At 45.2% G+C, this 17119-nt stretch overlaps 1 pseudogene; it reads right to left on the bottom strand.

The window, feature by feature from the left end:
* Window positions 1-263: 263 nt before the first annotated feature.
* LOC125438427 lies at window positions 264-8865 on the bottom strand (annotated as a pseudogene).
* Between the last annotated feature and the right edge of the window lie 8254 nt (window positions 8866-17119).

The following is a 17119-nucleotide window of genomic DNA, read 5'->3' as shown; positions in this document are numbered from 1 at the left end:
ATCAATAAATCAATAAAACACTACACTATAATAATCAATCAATATAACCAATAAAAAACTACACTATAATAATCAATCAATATAACCAATAAAACACTACACTATAATCAATAAACACTACACTATAATAATCTATCAATATAACCAATAAAACACTACCCTATAATAATCAATCTATATAACCAATAAAACACTACACTATAAACAATAAATATAAAGATTATGGTTTTATCAATCACTAACGAAGATTTCAGATCTTTGTGTCAGATAGTAGTTGCGTTATTGGGCGCTCGTTCAATGCTGTTATATAATGAGGCACGAAATGCCTTCACTACTTGGCTCTGAGTATGTATCCTAGACAGTCCCCTAACCCACAAAGTACGACTTCGAGTCAGTTTCTGTTCACCATAGTCGATCTCTGTTGAGTCTTTAGCTTGTTCTGCTTCAATATTTTCCTCTTTTGTAGGCCCCTCACCAACTTCCCTCAAGCATGGCAAATACCTGTTTGGAATACTTATGATCAGCTGTCCCCATATCAGTGTCCCCATACCGAAGAAGACTGACCATAACCATTGCTCTAATGAAAGTTCTGTACAGTTAAAAGGCTTCCCTCCAATTTGGACAATGATGATTTGTACAATCAACGTTCAAATGGCTGACACAGCAGAAAATGGAATTTGTGGATATTCCTTTAAAACATTTCTTTCCCCATGGACCTTTACCGTTGCATTAATTTCATTAAAAATCTGCATCAGCTTCTGAGCATTAATTAAATATGGTGAAGTTGTGTAGTGTGTGTTGGCTTGGGTGGGGCCCTGGAGGGGTTCATTTCGATCCACTTTCCAATATCAAACTTCATTTTTTTCCTGCCTGCAAAGAAGTCCAAAGGGAACAACCTACAGAAGCTGATAAAAAAGGCATGGAACAAAATGTTTTTCAGCATGGTGCGAGGAAGTTTAGAGGTTTCTTTCTACCCATCACGGTTTTCCGTTCTAACAAGCGCTTCTGTTGTTGGCTTTTCTGTGGCCAAGGCAAAGGGAAGCAAATGTATCCATGATAGAGATTATTGGCCCAAAGCATCTGAACAGCGGCTTTCCAGAGGGGAATTCTGGGTGATACATGCTCCAGTAAAAGCAACAACTTCTGCTACTATCATTTGACAGTCAGCTGAAACTGAAGGAATTTAGGAAATGCTGTCATATACGTTCCTACCCACACATGACTGCTTTAACAGTAGCGAAGTTGTGCGTCTGTAGAGAATGATGTCAGAAGCTTCCATGGCTAAAACGCATCTGTTTCCGGCCAATGCCCATCGCTGAAGCCAAGCATAAGCTAGCCTTTTTCAAAGCAGGCCCATCGTTAGTGCCGTCACCAGTCACAGCCACCACTTGCCTTTGTTTTGTGATGGTGCTGTTAATGATCCCTTCGACCAAGTTGTATTTGTCAACCGGCGAGGACCTTGCAAGCACCCGAAGCTGAGGCCAGATCCGGTCGATCAGCTCTTGTTTAATCACTCCATCAGAACCCCGTATTCGTCGGTTAAATTCTTTCCCATCCAAACACAGAAAGTTATCCACAGGGCCCAAGATGCCACATTTTACAGCTATTGCACGAGCAGTGTCAATGTTATCCCCGGTGATCATGCGCACGACAATGCCAGCATTCTGGCATTTTCTTATTGCGTCAGGAACTTCAGGTCTCACTGGATCTTCAATACCTACAATTGCGATGTATGTCAAGTCCTTGATAATGTCATCCTCGTTGTCCCACTGAGGCTCTGAATCGGAAGATGAGAAATCTCTGAAAGCTAGACATATGGTTCGGAGTCCCTCGGAGGCCATTGGTACAATCACCTTTGTCACTATGATGTCCTTATCATCTTGTGTGAAAGGTACAGGTTCCCCGCTGCTATTTAATATGCTACAGCATTTGTCAAGGATTATTTCAGAAGCACCTTTGGTGAACATTTGAAAACTACCATCAGCGTTTTTCAAAACTGTGCTCATAGATTTCCTGACAGAATTGAAGGTGTACACTTTAAACAGTTTATCCTCTGATATTTGGGTCCTTTCAGACTCGTAATCCTGTTTTAATTCCACAAGAAAGCCCAGCAAAGCACATTCAGTTTTATTGCCAATATGACCGGGGAGGCCACCAACTTTTTCAGGAGCCAGTATTTTAGAAGTATAAGCACAGTTTACAGAGATTCCTTTCAGCAGATAATTCATAGTAGTTGGATGAATTAAATCAGGCAAAGGAATGAATTTGTGATGTATGCCGCCAATAAAGGCCTGGACTACTGTCATTCTGTTCATGGTTAAAGTTCCTGTTTTATCTGAGCAAATAGCTGTTGCATTACCCATGGTCTCACAGGCATCCAAATGTCGCACGAGGTTATTATCTTTCATCATTTTCTTCACAGAGTAGGCAAGTGAGATTGTGACAGCAAGAGGAAGGCCTTCTGGCATACTGCAATAGACGGATAGTTTACTCAATAATAAAGAACTGCACCATATGTTTGTATATAGAATTGGTGTGCATTGACGGTAAACCAAATACGCTTCTCAATAATAAAATGTTTAATCACAAAAGATCCCATTAGGACAGCAACTGTGAGTATAGACATTGCCAGCCCTGCTTGGCCAATCTGAATAGCTAATCGTGTGAGTTTTGCTTGAAGAACAGACTTTTCCTTTTTGTGTGAACTTTTTTGCTCTTTTTCCTTTTCTTTGTTTTCAGCAGCTCCATGCTCCTCAGGACTTTGCCCTTCTGCTTCCTCGCTTTTCTCAGGAGACTCATCTGCTGCTTTAATTGCTTTGCCATTTTGCTTTGTTTTTCCATCATCCTCCCCCACTCCAAGTAAAGTGAGGATAATCCCCGTTTGTGAGTTTGCCCCTACGGCTGTGACGACCATTCTTCCAGAGCCCTCCATCACTTGGGTACCTGAAAGCAACATAGGGTCCTCTGTCAAAGACTTCTTGACAAGATCTGATTCTCCCGTGAGGGAACTCTCATCAGTTTTCAGATCATGTCCTTGGAGAAGAATGCCATCAGTTGGTAGAAGGTCACCATATTTGACACATGCAATATCCCCAACGACCAGCTCAGTCACTGGCACCTGGATTACCTGCCCTGCTCTGATTACTGTAAACCTCTGGTCACTTTCAATGCGATGTTGCAACCCTCTAAATTGTTTCTCTTTACTCCAGTCATTGAAAGCTGTTACCAACACTACACAAACTACTGACAAAAGTATTGCAGCTCCTTCTATCCATTGAGCCTCTTCAGCTTCTTCTGCTTCATCTGCTGCAGCGTCACTTATCTTACATAGTGCCATTTTTCTTCCAGGTGGATGATAAAAAGAAAGTCCCAATGATATAATGGCTGCAACTTCTAAGATACACAATGTCATATCCTGCAGTGCTTCCCACACTAACTCCAAAAACGTTAGTGGTTTTTTGGGGGGGGGGTATAAAAGTTTCCTTCAAAGAAAGACAGATTTCCTGAGAGCTACTTCTGCTTGGGAACCTGCTATCCCATCTGTGGGTGATGTTTTCAGCAGTGTACAGATGTTGTGGACATCTCCATAATTTTCTTTTATTTGGTTAACTGCATCTTTGGATCGCAATCCCATCAAATTACCCAGCTCTGGGGTGAGTGATCTCTTGAAGTCTGTTATTGTCACGAGGGGGGTGCTACATAGGCGCCACTTTCATTCTGCCTTCCTGTAAATTACAATTACAACCCAGATTATTATTTTTCTTTAAAATAAAATGAAAACAGAAGTGTGGAATATTTTCCCCAGGTTCTTCATCACACCATGTGGGAAGATTCAAATAGTCTTCCAAGTATACTTTCAGTGCCATTCTAAGCACAGTTTCACCCTTCTGATCCAATTGACATCAAGAGACTTAGAGAATATAACTCCATTTAGGAGAGTATTGTTCATCTAACACATGGGTGTCCAACTCTGGTGCCGCAGATGTTCATGGACTACATTTCCCATCAGCCCTTGCCCGCATGGCCAATTGGGCAGGGGCTGATGGGAACCTGCATCTAGGGCTATCGTGCCAGGGGTTTGGACACCCCTGACTAAGAGAGATCCTGCCTCTTCAGGGCCCACTGCTCTCTGTGCACTCTCTTTTAAGAGTGAAGTGAAAGTAGTGTTGACTAGAGACCAAATTAACTTTTCTCTGGTATTGACTGATCTCTTGATTTTAATAAATGTTGATTGATCTTCTGTGGTGGTACTTCCTTTCTGGAATCCACTCCCTACTTGAGGTTCACCTGGCACCTGCTTTCCTTTTCTTTAGGTGCCAGGTTAAAAACACATCTTTTTACCTGGGCTTGTAATTAAGGGGTTTACCAACGTTTTGATGGGCTGCTTCTGTTCATGGGTAGTTTTTTAAAAATACTGCTCATGCCTAATGGCTTTTGTTTTTATGACATGTTTTAATACTGCAGTTTTGAATTGTAAGTCACTGTGACAAGAAATATTCTAAATACATATGGGCTGATGTAGCCCTTGTGGCTGTCAAACAACTTTAAACTCTATGAAGTCTCTGGTTAAAATCTTGCCAGCTGCCACTAATTCTCTATGTGTGATTTTTTAGGCACACACGATCTTCTCTTAGTTTCTTCTCTCTTTCCCCACCTAGTGTAATACTGGGACCAATAGGATCCATTGCATACATTCATTTATTTATATTCTGCTTTTTTTTCTCTCCCAGTTGAAAGTGAAACAGTCTAGAATGTTGTCTCCGTTCCTCAGAGCACCTTTCTCACAGCTTCACCACCCTGTATTATAGGCCAGGCTGAGAGTTTGTGAAAGCCTTAGATAGTATAAAGCCTATATATATGTTGGAAATTCCTAGCCCAGCACTGGGTCTACTTTTCTGGGCTGTTGAAAAAAATTTACAAGAAGGCCCATTTGAAATCTTTAAAAATTAACATGGTTTAAAAGGAAATTTGAATTTAATATAAATAATATTAAAATCTACTGTTAAAATCTTTTAAAACTGAACCATTACCATCTGGCATTCTGGCCAAGTTAAAGGCAACTTTTCTATGGAAAATAAGAAGCTTTGGGAGAAAGTATTTGACCTTAGAGGTTAAATCATGTATGTTAGAAGAAGAAGAGTTTGGATTTATATACCCCTTTCTCCCCTGTAGGAGACTCAAAGGGGCTTACAATCTCCTTGCCCTTACCCCCTCACAACAAACACCCTGTGAGGTAGGTGGGGCTGAGAGAGCTCCGAAAAGCTGTGACTAGCCCAAGGTCACCCAGCTGGCGTGTGTGGGAGTGCACAGGCTAATCTGAATTCCCCAGATAAGCCTCCACAGCTCAGGCGGCAGAGCGAGGCATCAAACCCGGTTCTTCCAGATTAGAATGCACCTGCTCTTAGCCTGCTACGCCACTGCTGCTCCTGATCTTAACCTACTATTGCCACTTGTTACTTATTACTGTGGACTTCCAACTAGACTCAAGTACTCGAAATCAAGCGCCACTCTTTATATTGCTATATTTTCCACATAAAGATTAAACTGCGATTAGCTGCGGTGCGGTGGGAGAAAAAGCATGCTTCTGCAGTATAAAAATGATCCTGAATGACTATGAGCATTATAACTTACTAGCAGCAAAGCCCATTGTGGGGGAGATTCAAAGGGTTGAAGAGGAAGCTGAATGCTGTAGTGGCGCCCACCCCACCCCTCCTCGCAGTGGGCACTTACCTGGGTCTGGCTCAGGGTGGGAGAGGTGTGGCTTGGGGTAGATAGGAAGATGAGGATACAGGGAGAGTGGAGAGGAGTGGCTTTGGTGTGGGGAGGGCGGCAAATGGAGTGTTGGGGTGGTTGGAGGGTTGAAAGGTGTGAATAGGGGTTGCGGAGGGTGGCAAGGGGTGCATGAGCTGTATAGTTGCAGTTAAATTAGCTCATTTGTTTTATTCACAGATTTTTAGTTTTATCTTCTGTATATGTTTCTGGAGAAGAGTGCTTTACTTGCATGCTCTTACTTTAGGGTTGCAAACCTAGCCAGATAGGACACTGGAAGTTTGGGGCCAGAGCTTTGAGGGAGGGATAGTGTTTGGGCAGGGACCTCTGTGGTGTATGATACCAGAGAGTCCACCCTCTAAAGCAGGGGTCTGCAACCTGCTGCTCTCCAGATGTTCATGGACTACAAATCCCATCAGCCCCTGCTGGCATGGCCAATTGGCCCTGCTGGCAGGGGCTGATGGGAATTGTTAAGCATAAGCATAAGTATTTTATTATCATTGTGCACACACAACGAAATTTACATTTTAAATTGTAATCCATGAACATCTGTAGAGCCGCAGGTTGTAGACCCCTGCTCTAAAGCAACCATTTTCTCCAGGAAAACCTAACTTTGTAGTCTGGAGGTCAGTTGCATTTCTGGAAGATCTCCAGGTAATACTGTACTGTACTGTAATATCTGGAGTGTGGCAAGTTTAGTTGTTGAAACCGCCAGAGCCTTCTGCATGTGATCTACAAAGCAGAACTCAAGCAGGATAGATAACCTCACTCCTGCCCATAACCTGACAGAAAACCTCACTCCTACTCAGAGAACATATCTTGTTCCTGGGCAGCTTGGTATACAAGTGTGGCATTTCCCTTCTCCCACCTGCGGCTGGGTCTGACAAGCCTTCGCTTTCCAGGATGTTGTTCTCCCCGTCTGGGCCCCCGATCTTTGGGGGCCTAGAAAATGTCAATGACTTAAGCCACAGGGTGCTAGCTGTCCCCCCTCCAGGGTTAGACCCCCGCCTCGCTTTTTCATAGCTGGCATCGACCTCTCTTGCTGGGGTCTTTTCCCCGCTTTCTGCCTCCTCCTCATCTTGCTCTTTCTCTCACTGGCTTCCTCCATTCATCCCCTGTCCTTTCTCTCCTTCTTCATCCCCTTCCCTCCATTTCTGTCCATCTGTCCTTTCCTGTCCTTCTGTCCCTTCCTGTCCTTTCCCCTCCCTTCCTCTGTCCACTCCCTCCTTTCCTTCCACCCTCTTTCCTTCCTGTCCATTTCCTTCTATCCCCTTCTCTATCCCTCCTTCCTTTCCTTCCTCCTTCCTGTCCACTCTCCTTCCTTTTCCTCCATTTCCATTCTTTCTTTCCTCCATTTCCACTCTGTCCTTTCCACTATTTCTTTCTCCATTTCCTTCCTCTGTCCACTATTTTCTCCAGCTTTCTGTCCCCTTCTCTGTCCTTTCCCTCACTGCCTGCTTTTCTCCAGCTTTCTGTCCCCTTCTCTGTCCTTTCCTTCTCCATTTCTGTCCTTCTATCCTCATTCCTTTCCCCCTTTCTTTTCCTCCATTTTCTGTCCCCCATCTGTCCTTCTTCCTTCCTCCATTTCCTTTCTGTCCACTTTCCTTTTCTCCAGCTTTCTGTCCCCTTCTCTGTCCTTTCCCTCACTGTCTGCTTTTCTCCAGCTTTCTGTCCCCTTCTCTGTCCTTTCCTTCCTCCATTTTCCTTTCCTTTTTCTCCATTTCTGTCCTTCTGTCCTTTCCACCTCCATTTCTGTCCATCCTTTCCACTATTTTCCTCCACTTTCCTGTCCACTTCTCCTGTCCTTTCCTTTCCTCCATTTCCATCCATCTGTCCATTTCTCTTCCTCCTTTCCACTGTCCTTTCCTTTTCCTCCCATTTTCCTTCTCTGTCCACTGTCTTTTCCTCCACTTTCCTGTCCATCTCTGTCCTATCCACTGTTTCCTTTTCTCCTTCCTGTCCCTTCCATATCTATTCTTTCCACTTTCCTTTCTCCTGTCCATGTCCTTTCCATTTCCTTTCCTCCACTTTCTGTCCCTGTCCTTTCCTCTCTTTCCTTTATCCATTTTCCTTTCCACTGTTTCCTTTCTCCAGCTTTCTGTCCCCTTCTGTCCTTTCCTCCTTCTCTTCCTCCATTTCTGTCCATCTGTCCACTTCCTTTTCTTTTCCTTTCCTCCATTCTCTGTCCATCCTTTCCTCTCCTTTTCTCCAGCTTTCTGTCCCCTTCTCTGTCCTTTCCCTCACTGGCTGCTTTTCTCCAGCTTTCTGTCCCCTTCTCTGTCCTTTCCCTCACTGGCTGCTTTTCTCCAGCTTTCTGTCCCCTTCTCTGTCCTTTCCCTCACTGGCTGCTTTTCTCCAGCTTTCTGTCCCCTTCTCTGTCCCTTCCCTCACTGGCTGCTTTTCTCCAGCTTTCTGTCCCCTTCTCTGTCCTTTCCCTTACTGGCTCCTTTTCTCCAGCTTTCTGTCCCCTTCTCTGTCCTTTCCTCCTGTCCATGTCCACTGTGTTTCTGTCCATTGTCCTTTTCCTCCTTGTCTGTCATTTTCCTCACTGTGTCTGTGTGTCCTTGTGTCCTTCCTCCTTGTCTGTCCCCTTGTCTGTCCTTTCCTTGTGTGTGTCCTTTTCCTCCTTGTCCTTTGTGTGTCATTCTCTGTCCTTTTCCTCACTGGCGTTCCTTGTGTCCATTTTGTGTCCCTTGTCGTGTCCTTGTGCTGTGTGTCCTTGTCCTTGTCTCCATGTCTCGTTGCTGCTTGTGTCCCGCCTTCTCTGTCCTTCTCCGGCTGGATCTCCGGCTGCTTGTCCCATTCCACGCTTTTCCTGTCCACTGTCCTTCTCTGCATCCCATGCCTCACTTTCCTCTTTCTCCCGGCTTCCTTTCCTTCTCGTCCTTTTCCCTTCCAGCTGTCCACTTCCGCTCGCTTTTCTCGGCTTTCATCCCCCTCCTTCTCCTTCGCTTTCTTCCTCACCTCCTGCCTTCCTTCTGTCCAGCTTCCTGTCCCTTCTCTGTCCTTCCACTCCTTCCTTTCCTTCCTTTCCTTCCTTCCTCTGTTCCTCCATTTCTGTCCCTTTCCATCACTTTCCTTTCCTTTCCTCAGCATTCTTTCCTCCATTTCTGTCCACTTTCCTTTTCTTCCATTTCCTTCCTTTCCTTCCTCCAGCTTTCCTATCCATTTCTCCCTCCTTTCCTTTCCTTCCATTCTTCCGGCTTTCCATGCCACTTCTCCTTTCCTTCCTTTCCTCCATTTCTGTCCCCTCTTCCTCGGCTTTCTTTCCTCCATTTCCATCCTTGTCCTTTCCATTCATTGGCTCCTTTTCTCCAGCTTTCTGTCCACTATTTTCCTCCATTTTCCTTCCTTCCTTTCCATTCTTTCTCACTTTCCTTCCTTTTCCTCCATTTCCTTTTCTGTCCATATTCCATTCCTTCCTTTCTGTCCTTTTCCTCCATTGGCTCCTTTTCCTCCATTTCCTTCTCTGTCCTTTCCTTTTCCTTTTCCTCCATTTCTGTCCCCATTCCTCAGCTTTCTGTCCTCCATTTCTGTCCTTTCCTCTTTTCCTCAGCTCAGCTCCACTCTCTGTCTTCTTCTTCCTCCTTTCTGTCCTTCTCTGTCCATATTTCTTTCTCCATTTCCTCCAGCTCTCTGTCCATTTTCCTTTCTTTTTCTGTCCATGTCTGTGTCTTTCCTCCAGCTGTCCTGTCCCATTCTCTGTCCATTTTTCCTCACTGTCTGTCCAGCTGCTCAGCTTGTCTGTCTGTCCCCTTCCTTGTGTGTGTGTGTCTGTCCACTGTGGCTGCTTGTCTCAGCTTTCAGTCCTTCGTTGTGTCCTTGTCCTCCATGTCTGCTTTCTCGGCTTTGTGTCCATTCCACTGTCCTTTCCTTCTGTGTCTCAGCTGTCCCCGCCTTGTGTCCGTGTGTCTCCTCCCAAACACGCTGTGTCCACAGTCTTCTGCTCCTGCCGCCATGTCCACGGTCTCCCGGCTCATGTCCTTCTGCAGTGACCTTTGGCTGTGCGTCCTTTCCGCTCGTTTCCTGTGTCTGTCTTGTCCTTTTTGTGTCTCCTTCCTCGCCTGTCCTTTTCGACCGCTTGTCTTGGGCTCACTGTGTGTCTGTCTCCAGTCCTTTGTCGTGTTGTGTCCGTTGGTCCTTCCTTTTCCTGTGGTCTCCTGCCAAAGGTTGTGGGTCGGTCAGGCTCCTCCCACCACCTCCAGCCATGCCTCTGCAGGGACCAGGAAGGGCGCCGCCGCCTCTGCTCGGGCTCGTGGCTGTGCGGTTGTGCTGGGGCCCGAGGAGGATGCCGCCGCCCCGTCAAGTCCAGGGAGGGGCCACCTGGCCGCCCCCGGACAACAAGAACTGGCACATGAAGCATTTTATGGCGTGGTGGTGGGAATGATCGCTTATGGATATCTGAAGATCGGGATGCCAGCCTCCCTTTTAAGATATGCTTTCGTTTGGAAACCCCAGATGTAAGGTTGCTAACTTCCAGGTTGTGGATGGCAATCTCCTGGGAGTATAAATGATCTCCAGGTGACAAAGACCATTTCACTTGGAAAAAATGGCTACTTTGAAGGGGGAACTCTATGGCATTATAGCCTTTTGGAGTTCCTTCCCTCCTCTTTCTTCCTGAGGCTTCACCTGAGGCTTCACCTTCCTGAGGCTTCACCTGCAGGTATTTCCCAGCCCAGAGCTGGCAACTTTACCCAACAGGGAAAACAAACCTGGCTGCAGTGGGAAGAAGAAGGGTCTTGAAAATGTAAATAGAATTATTTCTGGTTGCCTGCTCCCTGGGGTGCAGGCTGACAGTCCCAGCATTACTCTGGTCCAAGAATGGGTGTAAGCTAGCCCTATGAAGGCTCTTTCCTATTCCCAGATTGGCTGGTAACTGCTCAAAGTGGCAGTTACAGCAGGATTGGAAGTAGAATCAGAATGCTACCAACAGCCAATGAAAATACTGGGTGTGGTCATATTTTCTTTAGAACATCAGAACATAAGAAAGAGCCTGCAGAGCCCACCTAGTCCAGCATTCTGCTACTCGCAGTGGCCTACCAGGTGCCTTTGGGAGCTCACATGCAGAATATGAAAGCAATGGCCTTCTGCTGCTGTTGCTCCCCAGCACCTGGTCTGCTAAGACATTTGCAATCTCAGATCAAGTAGGATCAAGATTGGTAGCCATAGATTGACTACTCCTCCATAAATCTGTCCAAGCCCCTTTTAAAGCTATCCAGGGTAGTGGCCATCACCACCTCCTGTGGCAACATATTCCAAACACCAATCACAGGTTGCGTGAAGAAATTTTTCCTTTTATTAGTCCTAATTCTCTCCCCCCCCTCCCGCCAGTATTTTCAATATATGCCCACTGGTTTTAGTATTGTGAGAAAGAGAGAAAAATTTCTCTCTGTCAACATTTTCTACCCCATGCATAATTTTATAGACTTCAATCATACGTCTCCTCTCCAAACTAAAGATTCCCAAACGTTGCAGCCTCTCCTCATAAGGAAGGTGCTCCAATTCCTCAATCATCCTCGTTGCCCTTCTCTGCACTTTTTCTATCTCTTCTATATCCTTTTTGAGATGTGGCAACTGAACACAGTACTCCAAGTGCGGTTGCACCACTGCTTTATGACAATCTTTGCAGTTTTATTATCAGTTCCTTTCCTAATTATCCCCAGCATAGAGTTTGCCTTTTTCACAGCTGCCATGCATTGAGTTGACATTCCCATGGAACTATCAAGTAAGATGCCCAAATCCCTTTGCTGGTCCGTGACTGATAGCACTGACCCCTTTACATCAGTATTGTGAGTTTGAAAGTAATAGAGACAGAATGTGGCAAGTGTGCATATGTGCAAAGAACTTGCACACTCCTGGAATGAATTTCAAGTAGTTCTGCCATTCAGGATCTGAGTGGAAAAAAATAATAATGAAGCCCTCATGTTTTCCATAGCAGCAATATGCTAAGAACACAAGAAAAGCCCTGCAGAATTGGACTGGTGTGCAACTAGTCCAGCATACTGTTTCACTCACCAGCTGACAGTTGCTCTGGAGGGCTAGACAAACAGGGCATAGAGGCCAAGGCCAAGTGCCTCTGTACATGGTGTGGTATAGTTGCCACTGAAATAACAGTTTAATTTGCAAAGTCAATCAGGTCTCCAGTGGCCAATCAAAAACTCTGCTGGGCAAGAGTTCTACCTACTTTTTGGAAAACTTGATAGGTACAGGGAAAGGTTTTGGCAGGTACCATGTTGAAGGTCTCTGATTTAGTGAGTAGAAAGGTTCTGACTCCCTGTCTTGGGTGGTCCCGGTTAGCCTCCTCTCATGACATCTCAGACGCTAAGCAGGGTGGGCTCTGGTTAGTAATTGGATGGGTGACCACCAAGGATTATCAGAGTTGTCATGCAGGGGAAGGCTACGGCAAACTACCTCTGTTAGTCTCTTGCTTTGAAAATCCTACCAGGTTGCCATAAGCTGGCTGTGATTTGATGGTACTTTACACACATACATATGGTTCTGCCTGCAGAAATCTAGGAAGAAGGGCTCAAACATCATTTGGGCATCACTGATTTTGTTCCTTTCTCCTGTACAGAAAATATACAGATTATGTATCTTTCATTGTTTTGTCAGCTGTTTGACAGGCAGAAGTTTAGTACAAAAACCCAATCCTGATGTGGGTATAGTGATGGAAAAGCTATACTTGTTAAAATTCTGCCTGTCATGCAGTTATTGGAGATTTAGGAGTGTTGAGAAGTCAGAAATATCTGTCTCAAAATCTGAACCAGAGAGGAGCCATTTTGCCAATATAAAAGCCAAATGCAGTGTAGTGTGTAGAGAGCAAGAAAGAACGGGGAGAGCTAGAGGGACAGAATTGTTTTGTGAGTGCAGAGTATTTCTGTGACCTAAGACAACAGAGGGAAGCAATAACATCTTGCCACCCGAGGAGGGGAGGAAGAGGCCTGAGGGTGCTGCAGAAAACACAGAAACCCAAATTTGTGGGTAAAATTTGGGCAGAGCTGTTTTATTGGTGTGCTGGCAAAAGGAAGTAGAGGCTCAGTGTAGGGGACAGATCTGGTACTGGGCAGCACGTCTGCTGTCCCCAATAACCACTGGGCAGCACGTCTGCTGTCTCCCAGTCATAAGTTTCCCCCAGCCTGATGCATGGGAGCAGCAAGATAGTGGGAGCCTCTGGGTGCTGGCCTGAAGATGAACTTCCCTTGCTGCCAGGTGGCTCAAGCCACCAGCAGCCCCAACCTGGGCATGTGGTTCACAGGCTCACTCCCCCCCCCCCCGGTTACTTATGGAGGCCCCCACCAAATGGGTAGAGCCAGCATGCATGCTTCTCCTCCCCTGAACGGATTAGTTCCCTTGCGCAACCCGCAAAAGAGCGAGGCCACCTTGCTCTCACCAAACCTTCCTAAGCGAACAACCAATCACACAAAGCTGATCTGATGCTGTGCTGCCAAAGGTCCATACCCCATTCAGTCAGATGGATCCAGCGCTGAAAGGCGAAATGAAATGTCCAGCTGGGTGATGCACATTTCCCCCAGAGATTGCACAAGGTAATGTCTTATTGGTCCTACATCTGGCCAGGTCCACTTTTTCCGGGGTCAATGCCCCACACCATACTTGATGCTCCAATAGATGTGAACAGATAATCGTAGTTCTTGGGAACCAGCGCGTCATGAGTTCCAAATCCAACCCTGTGCAGCAAGCCAGCAACACGCTCTTTTCTCCAGGCAGGTCATTTTCTCCCAGCTGGATGATCCAGGTGTGAGGTGGTCCATCCCTTGCAACTGCTCTGCCCAGCACTGGCAGCAAGGCCTCCCAACACATCCCTCTCTGTCCCATCCAAAACACAGTTGTGTGACAGGCGAGGCCAAGGTCTCTCCCCCAACCAGAGGACGAGGCGTACTTGGCAGTCCAATGGACAGTGTTGTGGCTGACAATCCAGATAGTCATGCGGTAGCCTGAAAGGTCTGAAAGACGAGAAACGTTAGTTCTCAAGTCAGGGCGAACATATCCCTTGTATGCTGGGGAGTGCCAGCACCCGATGGTGCGGATCAGCTCCTCAGGCAAACCCAGGTGCACTGCGGTGGTAGCGACCCCGATGCAGGAGGAGAGGGGGCCAAACTCTGATTCCGGGAGCCCCATATGGCTCAAACTGATCCAAAGGATGCTGGTGAATTGGAAACGTGATAGGCACATGCCATCAGAATGTATAAGGAAAAGGCCCTGGGTTGGTTGCCAGACAGGAAGGTAGTTGGCTGTGTTTCTGACAGGACAGGACAATTTTGAGGGGGAAGTCTCAAGGGCCACCGGGGTCCCATGTGTATGCTGATCTGTCTTGGACTGGTGAAGTTGGATGTGCACCTTAAAGCCACCCACCCATAGAAGTCATTGGGTGAGAAGATGTGTGGGTTGACCTGGCCTGCCCATATAAGGCCACGGCCCCGCCTCCTCCAGGCACATCTCTTGCTTGTGCCGGCAGCTGGACAGCCCCATGGCCATGATGGGCTGGATGCTGGCGCTGAGCCCGCCTCTCTCCCTGCCGTACTCCCGAGCAGCAATGGTGGCCAAGGTAAATCCCAGCCATGCTTTCTGCCTTGTCAGCCTATCCAGACACTAGGTCATGCCTACATAAGTAACTAATAGCATACTTGAAGCAATTTTGGAGGTTATTGCCACACTTGTAAAAAGCTCAGCTTCTTATAAACCATTTATTTGGGAATCTGAATTGTCACTGATTTTGCCTAGTTTTAGGCACCACTGTTTAAGCACATTGGTAAGAAATTGTCGAGGGTTCCTCCAGCAACAGAAATGATAACATCAAGAATATTGTGAGTAAAAGGAAAAAGAATTATGCATGTTTTGTTTGGAGTAAGAAAGACTGATGGGCAACATGAAAGCAGTTTTCAAGCGTCTGAAAAACTACCATTAAGAAAATAGCCAACAAATCCTAGTGAGACCTACTAAAGGAAAGAACCAGTGAGTTTTTATAGGAGGTTGAGCCTATGGAAAAAGCAGCCCAGGAGCAATATAAATCCTGGAGCTGCTGTTGTCTCAAAGGATTGCTGTTTCAAAACAAATTTGGGCCACAGGCTCAAAGGATTCATTAAAGCAACCTAGTCAAAGGGCTATCATTTTGTATTCTTAGGAAGCTGGTGTGATGTATTGGTTAGTATGTTGGACTAAAATCTGGGAGATCCACATTCAAATTGCCACACTGCCATGAAAATCACTGACCAATTTGTCTCTGGTAACGTCATGACTTCACAGGGCTGTTGTGAGGTTAACATGGAGAAGGTGGAACCATGTATGCTGGGCTCAGCTTCTTGGAAAAAGCATGAGATACAGTGTGCTTAATAGTGAACAGTTTTTTAAAAACCCTGCTACAACTATTATTGTTTTGATAAGGATTCTAGGGTTTCTTCTACAACTTTTGCATTGCCCAAGAGACGTTAGGCCTTTTGCAGAAATTTTAGCACCAACCCAATAGAAAAATCTTGTGTTTAGAAGATATGATCATGTCTATCTAAACCAAAGGTACACAGAGAATCCACAATATGTAAATAACATTGTTTACATGTTGTAGATTCTCTGGGCACCTTTAGTTTAGTTTCCTTTTCCTCTTTTCTGGTGCAACCCATCTGTGCATACCTAAACCACCTTCCAGTGACTGATTTACTTAGGTTAAAAATGTCCCTCCATTCCCGTGCCGAAGATTATAAGGAAGGTGTTGAAAAAGTATACACTGTACTTTCATTCCATTTAATATAAGGGAAAACTGCTGTAAGCGTCTACATTCCCAGAGGGATTACAGAGGCAGATTCTACTTCAGTGAAACTGACAGGCTGACCAACATAGTTCTGTTGAAAAGTGGGTGGGAAACAAAACACGTCTTATGAGCCAGATACAGCATCCTGTGGGATGCTATATGACAAAGAAAAAAACAACAACGTACACACCACATTGCAATTCCAATGCTGTGAGTGAGAACCTTATGAATCCCTTTGCTGTCCGCTTTGAGATTCTGAGTCATTGCTTTGAGGCTGAGCCTGGCGTGGGACCAAACTGTAGGAGTGAAGAAAAACCTCCACAAAGATGACTGGAAACAAAGATGTGTTTTCTCCTGGAATGGCAAAGCATCACTCGTGTATTGTGGTGTGTTGCAATGAATTGTACTGTGTAGATTAGAAGAATATAATTTTTCAGACTGTTCTTGTATTATTCCCACAAGAGTTTATTATTGGTTTGTGTTACTTTAAGGCTTGCCCATCCCCCTTCTGTCCAGCCGCCCCGATGTCCTGTCACATACCCTGAAATACACTAGAGTGCTTGTCAGACTTTCTGTTAGCAGATGTATGATAAGCCAAGGGGGTGAGCTGTAATAACTGCTCAAAACTTCTAAGCTCTAGAGGGATCGCCTAGCAGTTTGCCCAGCACCTGAGTGCGGACTTTGCATTCTGAAACAGGTGAGTAACGATGGGGTGTTTTCCCAGAAAAATTATAACCTCAAATAGAGACTTTGACTCCTTGACCATCATTATGAGTATATAATTCTTTTCCTGTGGGTCATTTCCAAAGATGGCTGGTTAAGTCAAGCCCATTAGGTTGGATCCAACCAGCTTTCCCATGGGTGAAAAAGGGAGGAGGGAGATCATCTTGACTACCCACAAAAATATGTTAGGGATTATAGGACCTTCATGGACAAAAGCTATGTGGGATGGGATAAGGAGAAGAACTGGGAGAAATTTGTGGGGACCTAACCCAATACTTTAACCTGAGCTGACAATAAATCTGTTATTTCACATAGTCTGTTCTTTCACATGTAATTCTCATGTTAGATCAAGAACAGATTTTTAAAGCTTGAATGCGTTTACTTTGTTCCTCCAACAGAAATTGGTCTAGCTAGATTTTTGTATTGGCACTAATATATCTGATCATATGAGCTACAGTAGTTCAGGTGACCATGCTGTCAAATAGGTATATTAGCTGTCATTCGGATTCTCAACGAAATCTTTCACCTCAACCCTTGTCTTGCTCTCATTCCTTCTCTGTTTGCTATTAGATTGTATCTCCTTGAAGTAAATACAGATCTTTGATCACTATAAACTCCTAGAGTCACTGATATTGCTGTGTGTTACTCACCTTGGGTCCTGAGCTGCTACAATGCAGGCAGGTGTTTCCATACAAATGGATAATTGCTGGAACCACTGATAATTCAGGTATATTAGAATAGAAGAGGGATTTTATGGAATTATAAAATGGAATGCAGAAGACTTAACTTTAGGCTGGTTGACATTATTTTTGTGTGTTCAGAAAATGTATTAGTGAAAATATTGGGTGAAAAAGTTTATACACATTT

This window comes from Sphaerodactylus townsendi, linkage group LG08, assembly GCF_021028975.2.
Source record: "Sphaerodactylus townsendi isolate TG3544 linkage group LG08, MPM_Stown_v2.3, whole genome shotgun sequence".
NCBI classification, from domain to species: domain Eukaryota; kingdom Metazoa; phylum Chordata; class Lepidosauria; order Squamata; family Sphaerodactylidae; genus Sphaerodactylus; species Sphaerodactylus townsendi.
The sequence above is the reverse complement of the archived record's forward strand: the minus strand, read 5'-3'. Positions and strand labels throughout refer to the sequence as shown.